Here is a 10,419-nt window from a genome sequence, read left to right as displayed (position 1 = left end):
ACTGCACTGAGGTCTCCCCTCAATCTCCTCCAGGCTGAACAGACCCAGTGCCCTCAGCTGCTCCTCACCCTTCTCCTCAAAGCCCTTCACCATATTTGCRGCTCTCCTTTGRATGTTCTCCAATAGTTCAATGCCTTTCTTASATCGTSGTGCCCAAAACCGCCCCCASTGCTCGAGGTGAGGCCACCCCAGCCCAGGGCAGAGYGGGACAATGGGACAATCCCCTCCCTTGCCTGGCTGACAATGMTGTGCCTGATGYCCCCAGGACAGGGATGTCCCTCCTGGCTCCCAGACCACTCCTCCTCACATTCAACTGGCCACTGACCRGGTCCCCTTTCCATGGCACTCCTCTTTCATTCTCCGTTCTGTATGATGCTGGGCTGGACATGGCTCCTGGTGGTGGAGGCCAAGAAGGGACCCAGGGAATGGGGACACTCAGCAACTTCCGAGTCACATCACTTGGCATATGATGTTTTGTCAGCGTTGTGATCCCTTTCCTCTAAGGGTAGAGGGATGCAGATGATGGACCTCAGCACCAATCTTCAATCCCTGGTCTAATTTAATCTGTGTGTACTGCCTGTGATGACAGACAGGATGCAAAATCTCAGCTTCCCTCAGAGACTATGATAAAACTGAAAGGTCTGGCAGGCAGTCACGCTGCATTTTAACTGGTAAACCAAAGCTCTTTATATAGAAACCATTAAAACCATAAACATGAAACTCCACAGCTCTGTTTTTACAGTCCCCTTTCAGAGGGAGCAACAATCTAAAGTTAAACCTTTTTGTAAGGAGGAGTTTTATGACTCCTGGACTTCAGTCTGTTTAGTTTATCCCCAGAAAGGTAAAAAATGATCTGAACATGGTCTGTAAATACCTCTGATAGTAAAGGGCTTTTTAAACTAATGGAAAAGGGTAGAGCAAGATCCAACATCTGGCAACTATGCTAACTGCATTCAGGAGCAAAGGCTTGCATTCCTAACAGCCAAGATCTCCAACCAAATCACTTGCTCAAGGGTACTCTGGATTCCTTCTCAGGTGAAGCCTTGAAATTGAACCTGTGTACCCTACCAAGGGTTCGAGGCTCAACAGAGAAACCAGTTTGATAAAAATCTATGGCTTTTGTCAGGCAAGATGATCCTAAAGAGTCCTTTCTGGCATTAAAACTATAGGCCTAGCATACAACTCCAGTGGCATAAATTAATTTAGAAATTCTTCAATGAGGTGTCTCTCTCTCACTCTCTGTCTCAAAACATGCCTGCTCAGGAAGAAAGGTGATATGGCCACAGTACTGTTCACTGGCTGCAAATTCCTGTTCTTCTGTATTCCAGAACACTTAGCAGCAGCTGAGGCTCCATACTTTTACCGGACTACATGATTCAGATTAAAAAAAAATAAAAATAGAAAGAATAATTATAAAGATGTGTGAAAATTTTTGATGTCGGGTAAAAATAGCTCAGGTCAACATTAAAATGTTCACTTTCCCTGTCCCTCACAAGAACACTCACTGACTTTTGAGGTCATGTGCAAACACCTGGAACCTGAACTTCAGACTCTAATAGAGAGATTCCACAATTCATGTGGAAAAGTAATTTCTGAGATATTTCAAACTCCTGAGAGAACTCTGAAAAGTCCTGGAACTAAAACTGTTTTCATAGTCTGCCATTAGAAATCATCACATTTTCTTAATGACAGAGATGCAGTGCCAAAAATGGATCCATTTTTCTCCAGGTTGCTATGACTTCTAGCAACTCCATAAGCAGCCATGCACTATCTTATCCCATATTTTTGTGCACTGGATTCTTTATGCAATAGGTTCCCGTGCTCTGGGAGAGTCCAACACTATCGGCATCCCACATACCAGTTTTGTGGGTGTTGTGGTAAATGGTTTACACTAGAATTAATCATCTATAAAGATATCTAGCTTGTATTACATAGAYAACAGCAGCCTTACAGCACTGATATCCCTACATCATTGTGACAGATTAATTCAGAAATTTCTTAGTAAGGATTGCAAGAAGCTTCTGTAAGTATGACCAGCACAGAGATAAGTGGACTGGCAGCCTGAAAACCATGGCATGTAAATAAAATCTGCCTTTTCCTGCTCTTCTTCATTATCCTTTAGCCACTTTAGGATCTGACTTCTTCAGGAATGGATGAAAATTTCAGTGACACTGCTGTGGACAGGAGGAACGCTGGACAAGTGCCTGCAGTGTGGCCACTTTACAAGTTGTAATCCTTCACATGGCAATTACACTGCAGCCATGTGGAGAACTTTTTTTTTTTTTTTTTTTTTTTGCAAACTGCTCCTCCTGGAGATGAACCTGGTGCTGGGGAGGACAGACATCCACGTGCACAAAAAGCTTTCCATTGTCATTTTTCTGAAAAGCCCTCTATCTGTGAGAAGCCCATCCACCGGGCACGGTGTTTCAGGCAGCCCAAGCCCACAGTTTATTCCACTTTGGACTGCAAATTGTGAAAGCCACAGTCAGCATTCCTAGCAGCACTGAGCCTCACACTCACCATCCTGCAGAATGGAGTGCTAATTATTCATAGGGAATAATAACTTTCACATGAAGTAATACATTGACTGTCCTCCAAAATCTAGCTTGGAATTTAAAAGATTATGAACGGTGCCAACAAAACTACTCCAGGGCAAAACAACCCTGAATCTTCAAGTTTAGACAAGAGCCTTACTATAAACAAAYAGAAGTGTGATATTGTTAAAACTGGTCTTTGAAATTGTCAGTGGGCGATCCTTTTTTCTTTTTTTTTTTTCAATGAAACCTTTCAAACAGGAGGGGAACTTTTACCTTCATATGGCAAAATTAACTTCCAAACATYACCCAAGGAGCATTTCATAAAATATGTTGTGATACACATTTCTGTTGCAGAGATATAGAAACAATCACTGCAAGCTCTTTTCTGTAATTACCACTTAAGGCTTAAAGATGTCCTTGAGGGCAAAAAGATTTGCCTACAGGAAATTTCAGAATTTCGTTCCATCTCTCACTGGGTTCCCTTTGAACAAACCCTTCCTTTGGTCACCAAAGTTTTTTAAGGACAAATAATTTTAATATAGAGTGTATTCTTCCCTCATGCTCTCTACAGCAGGAAGGATCACTTAAGAAACTTTAAGGAACATTTTGTTTATACCAAAAGCTCATGAAAATTCTCTTTGCACAAGTCTAACATGTAGGAAACACCTGATGTTGAYAGCTGAGATTCTCAAGCACCTGATAATACAGCTGCCAAAACAAAAATATAAATAAAAATACAAATATAAATATAATATTTAAGATTCMGATGTTGCCTAATTTCCTGGTTGTGTGCAGCTGAAAATCAGACCAAGAAAGTAAGGGACACACCACTTTTTGAATCTTCATGTGATCTTCTAATTTATACTCATGAAATTATGAGAAGTTCAGAGATGCTCACCCCAATCCCARTGATCTGCAWTCACCACTCAGTTGCTTTGAAAATRCGAATTTTCTGTGGCRTTGCTGTGACTCACTGACTCAGATGGTTTCAGCTATGGGCATCTGWGAGTAACAAGCCAGTGAAATGATGCTGCAGTCTAGAAAACATCATCTCCTTGCCACAGAAGGATGCTCCAAGGTGCYACCATGTCCAGTTTCAACTGGTTTTCTCCTGAAGTTGCAGTAGTTTTTGTGTCCTATGACRCTGAGCTTGGCAGTTATGACTCATGGTTAGGCTACAATATTTGACAGCTTTGAGATAAATGTGTTTTAACTATTTTACCCAGAGATTACTCAGAAATTTCTTCAGTACAAACAGCAGCTTCACCTCATCTCTTACAAGAAGTAAGACAATTTTTTTCCAGCCTCACCAGTTTCAAGTTAAGATCAAGACAGGCAAATTGCAAAATAAATGTCTCAATCCTGCAAAGATTCATGCATTTCATTGTACACATGGAGGCTGTTCCATTGACATCCACAAAACAAGTACATTTGGATGCTTTGATAGGGTAGAGAGGCACAAGGAATTTAATGTCCAAAGAGGATCACAGCATGTAGCTCTCACTGAGCCACATATCTGTCTCTTGGTGTCTCTGACCATGGAGCTAATTGTGCAGGTGCCAGTCTGAAAATCTGGAAGTCTTGACTCAAAGAGTTAATTTTAAGTTAAAGCTGGGATTTTGCATGAGAGCTACATGCTAATATGCTGCTACACCAGCCTGGAAAAGSAGCATTCTACATAACCATCAGTAGAAGGAGGCTTGGATTCAGCCCCTCGGATAATATAAAATGTGAGTACTTTGCTGGACACACTGAAAATACAGCCTTGCAGAAAAGGTGTGGACAGTTCTTCTGTTTCTAAAAAATCACTATTATTATTATTATTATTATTATTATTATTATTATTATTATTATTATTATTATTATTATTATTATTATTATTAAATAATATATTATAAAATTAATATTTAATATATTTAATAATAATAATAATAATAATAATAATAATAATAATAATAATAATAATAATAATAATAATAGCGAAAAGACCTCTCTCAATAACAGGACAAACCTTTCCAAATAAGGAGCAGTTTACCTACAAAAACTTGCAGGTCAGCTGATGACTGTTGCTTCAAAGGTGTTACCAGGGAAAGACAAGTCCTGATTCCAGGCTCAGGATACAGAAGAATGTCAGGGGGTGACCAAAAGTTGTCAGATTTCCCTGGCATTCAGAGCATGTGAGGCAGCCTGATGTCAGATACCATACCTGGAGCTATGTGTCCTGACTGCAGCTCAGAAAAATAGAGAAGAAAAAATAAGAAGCTGCAACATGATGGTTGGAATGGAGAAATTCCACATGACATTTTTATTTTGAAAGAATATTAGCAAGCAATTTGTTTCATTGGTTCCCTTTAACCATGAGATTTTCTAAAGGGAAAAGTCTGTCTTTCCATGCCTAGTCAAAATCATGTAACACCTCTCAGGGAAGCAGGACCTACATGTTGTACATATCCTGAGTTTATCTGGCATTCCTAGATATCCTGAAGTGAGAATCAGTTTATCAGTTTTGTTGCATGTTTTTAAAAGTATTGTGAAACAATCCTATGTAATTTTAACTTACTTTTAAAGTAGCTTATGGAAAAGTCTTTTAGAGTGAACATGTAATTTCCAGATACCCATGTCCAAAATTTCTCTACTCCTCAGTGACTGCAAGTGCTTTTTTTTTTTGCTTTATATATGTCCAAACCTTTTCCATTTTCTAYAACTATTCATGTGCATACATCACTCAAGAGCATATATGAACTTTCTTTACTTATTCACCTTTTTCTGAACCCTGGAAATATTTTGTGGACCATGAAGCGTTCATGGACAAAATGCTGGAAACATGGCACTAGAGAAAAGAGTCATAACTTAAGAAATCTTTCATTTTAAAAAGWGATAAAGACATTTTCCAGGAATTAAAGTGGAAATTTTCCACATTCAAGTTTTGTKGTTTAAGAAAATTTCTCCCTTCTTTATTATTTATGTTAATTGTCATCTGCATTCCTACTGATAGTGGCAAAGAGATGGTGAATTTTTCCCCTTCTTTAATTAAGGGTTAAGTACAACCAATGTCCTGAGCATTTCAACAGCTGAAAACTGGACTTATGCAGGTTTCTTATCTACTCTCATCACCAGAATCCAGTTAACTAAGAAAATCCTCCCTTGGGAGAGCAACACAGAAAAACAAAAAATGATTTTTGACAGACAAGAAAGGARTCAGCCTCTCTGAAGTCCTCACTTGGCTTTGGTAGGCAGATCCCAATCACTGGTGGATAACTTTTGGTTTTCCTCAGTGACAGTGGAAATGGGCAGACAAACAAACAATGTTACATTTTAGTCCTCTGGTTTTACTTGATGGATCTCAGCAGGAAATTATCTAAAACCCACTATTGTGTATTTTTAAAGACCCACTGTCTCCTCATAGAACATTTGGAAGGGGAAAGCCATAAACAATAGACAGTTACCTTGTTGGATATACACTGGGAAAGAAACACTGTAGTGTCTTTTTTTCTTTTTCTTTTTCTTTTTCTTTTTCTTTTTCTTTTTCTTTTTCTTTTTCTTTTTCTTTTTCTTTTTCTTTTTCTTTCTTTTTATCTTTCTTATGATTTTCCTCTTTCTTCTTCTTGTTCTTGTTCTTCTTGTTCTTCTCCCCTCTTTCTCTCCTTCCTTTCCCCTCCCCTTCCTTTTTGTCCTGGTATTTTTTGCAAGATCACAACTGGTGGCTGTGGAAAATAACTCCAATTAACAAATTRTTATGGCACCCTAAAAGGAATACTCTTAATAGACAGCTCTTCCCCTTCCCATCTTCATGAGGAATTTGTGTACACACAGAAGCACAGTAAAAGCACATTATTGTAGCAATAGCTACAATAGATGTATTTTTGTATTAAAAAAATAGAACCCTTCATAATTGTTTCCTGTTGAGAAAATAACCAAATTGGCACATTATTATAGGATATATTCTTTCTGGATCATAACTATAATATCAATTGTCAGAATTTGTTCTTTAAAAAAAAATTGCGTGTTATAGTCTATTGTTACCTGATGCTACTTTGTGGCCTATTTTTAATCTTGGCTGTTTATGAGTGTTTTGCAGGCCAAATTTAAAAATGAGCATTGAAATTTTTAAAAACACCATTTTTCAAAATGTTGTTTCATAGGAAATTGTGGAATTAAAAGTTTGCAATTACTGATTTTTCTGTGGAATTGCAATGCAATTCCAAGTTTGGACAAGCATACCTGCTTCATCTGGGAAGGAGAGACTGATGCTATCAAGGATCCCTGGTAAACTGAGTTGACTTTGAACTGATGACACAGTAATGAARGTTTTAGATTCCTAAGCCATCCAACTGTCTATTAACAGCTCTTTAAACTTACTGCATACACACTGATACTGATCTGCTTATTACTGCAGAAATTCTAAACATAAACATTATTATGAAATCTTGTTTTAGCCACCAAGAACGGAGAGAGAATGAAACACTAGACGGCATTTCTTTGTCTTCTATTCCATGTGAGAGTGGAGTTAGACATAACAGCCCTGTAACCTGCTCTGGGAGAAAAATAAGCCCTTACAGGACAAAATGACCAGCATTATTCAAACAATTTGGCCTGAAAGGGCTTGGGAAAAGGTAGGTGCAACAGAGKGAGAGAGAGAGATAGCAGCTGACAACTACAAAGTAAAGAAAAGTGTGGCAAGGACACAGATGTGTGCTTTTGTCAAGAAAYGGTTTCTTTTTTAGAAGGTTAATTAGTGGGATAATGCTTTTATAATGCATGTTGGCTCTATCAGACAGAAAAAGGTTGCCAAAATGGACAAYCCCTTCATGCTGTGGGAAAGGAGGCAAACCTCTCTGACTGTMAGCAATTTTGCACCATTAGGTGTTCCTCTCGGGCTCTTCTTCCTACTTTGTCTGAAGCMAAGGACAATTACACCGTCTGTGTGGAACACATGCCCGCTTCCCCCCGTTTGTCCACACTGCCAAATGTGGCTGCTTTCCCTCTTTCAGGTTTTGTCTCTGGGCTGATTGTGCTCTGCAGYCTGATTTCCACTTGAGTCCACTCAGGACTAGGATGCTGAAACATGATTGTTTCTACTCTTGGAGGCTGCTGGGTTTAGTGCCACACACCGCCTTAATGAGCTTCACCCCGAGCACGCGACCCAGCTGGCAGTGAAAAACAGGAAGCATTTTGGCACACATTTTCCCTTTGTGGGGTGAGAGAGGAAGCAGACGCGAGCCCTGGCTCACAGTGACACAATTAAAATGGAAACAGAGCTGCCTTGCCCTCGGTGCAGCGTGAGATGAACCCAGGGTCACCCCTGTTGGCTGCGTCCCTGCCGAGACSTCCGGGTTGGATTGGAGACGTGCAAGGAACATCCACATTAAAACTCACGTGCAAGGAACATCCACGATAAAACTCAAGTGGACTCCAGGGGCCTGAGCCAGCAAAGTCACAGGAAAGTCTGTCTCCCCATTCCCACAAAGTCTGGCTCAAGCCCTGTCTCTTCTGTTAGGTCAAGATTGCTGCTGTCTTTAGAAAACCAAGGGCCTTCTAATTCAGCATTAAAAAAATAAAGGTGTGTGTATTTACACTGAGGCACCTGTACTGTGTAATTTACAAGTGCAGATATTCTGGACTTGACAAAACATGGTGCTTTTTGGTGGTAATTCCCCTAAGTGGTACCATTTCAGCTGTTGACAAACACAGGATTTCATTCTCCCAGCTGTCTGGTACTTCCCAAGTCCTTCTCATAGCTGTGTGCAAGAGCCCTTACTGTTAATCCATCTTCATCCCTGCTTCATYTCTTCATTTATGCATTTTGTAATAGCAAGCATAGAGAAGGGAGTGAAAGGTTGGGGAAAACACTCCCCTTCTTTTCTTTTATTGCTAAATAACATTCAAAGCAACTTGGAAGCTATGTAGCTGTAAGGAAAAAATATGATCCCATTCCACACCTTGGGACATTTTTTCTTAATGTAAACTTAGCAAAGGTGCATGAAAGAACATTTTAGCATGAAAGCATTAATCTGTGTTTCATTATGTCTGTSAGAACAGGATTCATGAGGATAAAATCTGTGCTGAGCCGGAGCCTTTTCCTGGAACTCAAGTAYGAAGTTTCTGAAAGGTGGCAAGGTGAAATTTCTATCATCTTCATTAAAAGCCAAATCCTACAGTTCTTACTGTAGTAGCCAAGCAAAATTTCTGAGAAAGTGCTACAGTGCCTTAGAAAACTTAGCAAAATGCAAACTGATATTGGTGTTCAGCATAGTCAGGATGTCATCTTTCTTTTCCAAAATGATATACTTTTTATCATAACGTCATGGACAGTGCCTATCTAAAGGGTGTCATTCCAGTAGCCAATTATTCCCACTTAGTGAGCAGAATCTGCATAATGAGATATGATGGCTTTTTCTGAGATGCAGAAGAAGTAATTAAAAAAATCCCACTGGGTAATGCTCATCAGCTTCTGCACATTGTTCAGATGAACTGTTAATTTTTGTGGAAAACTTCACCTCTCTCATCCCAGTGGTCAGCCTTCATCTGCTCTACATGCAAGGGTTGAACATCATCAAGAGCTGTTTAGTGCTTTCTCAGTGTAAATAAAAAAATTTTTTTACTGTAAAGACCTCTGTCATCTGTAGAACTCAAAGTAATTAACAAAGAAGTCCTGGAGAGCCCTGAAATCTTGACCCCTAAAAGAGGGACTGCATTCACAAACCCAGATGCAGGAAGGGACATTTTAGGGAATAAAATCCAGCTGTGTTTTCCATATTGTAGCAGCAGTCTCCTTAAAAAGAAAAATATACTGATTGATACAAAATCAGGCAGTGTGATGAATGGTGGAAAGATGACATTTGATCACCTTAAATGGAAAATACAAGCAAWGTAGACAGTCTGCTCATAAGTCATTCACAGGTATGAGTCTATACAAGCCAGTTTTGCAAGAGTTTGTAGATCTTTTTTATGATTGTGTTTCAGCTTCAAATCTTATTGGCATCTACCCACAAACTTGTCATCTCTGGAAACCCCAGCTTATGCTAGGTGTAGGCCCTTTGAGGGCTCTGAAAACATGTGGAATATTAAAAAAAAGGCAGAAAAGAACTGGGAATGGAGAGGAAACAGAAGGAAAAGCAGACAGAGTAAAGAAAAAAGAATAAATTTGAGAGGAAAGAAGCAGGAGAAYGAAGAAGATTAGGAGAAGGGAAGACACATGAGAAGAAATATAGGAGAAGAGATAGGGAAATTTGGTTTTAATTATGTTTATTGTAGTTCTTCATGCACAAAATTACAAAGTGAAAACAACATAAACAGCTCTGCTGCAGGCATGCTAGGAAACAATCCATAAAGCAAGGAAACGTTACACAGGAGCTTGGAGTGACTTACTGCATTATTCACTACGTAGTAATTGCCCAAAAGAAATTAATGAGACTTTTTTTCAATTAGTTTGGCAGATAGCTGGAAAGAGTTATAGGATTCTTTGCTGTAGATTCTTTACATGTAACAGATAAAAGATAACCAAGACCTTTAGAAGCTGGTTGTAAAATAAGAAGTTAGGTATGCTCTGTGCAGGAGAGSCACCCCTGCCCCAGTGCAGGACCCCTCATAGCAGACAGAGGAAATGTTAATACAGCAGGAGACAATCCCTGCTCAGAGAACTTGAAGGAAACATTGRAATGAAGAGATAAGCTGTGCTGAAAAGCCTGAGAGTAAAAGATTTTGCAAATCCAAACCCTGAACCCCAACAAATTCCCAAATCCACCCATGAAGCCAGCCCAGCTTTCAGCTACTCAAATAGTTCRAGGGACAAACAGAACAGGAACAGTCAAGTAATTTAGGTGGGACAAGTTTTGGCAGGGTAAAGTCATTCTCTCCAAAGAACTGCATTCCCCTCCACTCT

The sequence above is a fragment of the Malurus melanocephalus genome, unplaced genomic scaffold, assembly GCF_030028575.1.
Source record: "Malurus melanocephalus ecotype Western Australia unplaced genomic scaffold, MMel_1.1 scaffold_348, whole genome shotgun sequence".
In the NCBI taxonomy this organism is placed as follows: domain Eukaryota; kingdom Metazoa; phylum Chordata; class Aves; order Passeriformes; family Maluridae; genus Malurus; species Malurus melanocephalus.
Note: the sequence above shows the minus strand (reverse complement) of the source record.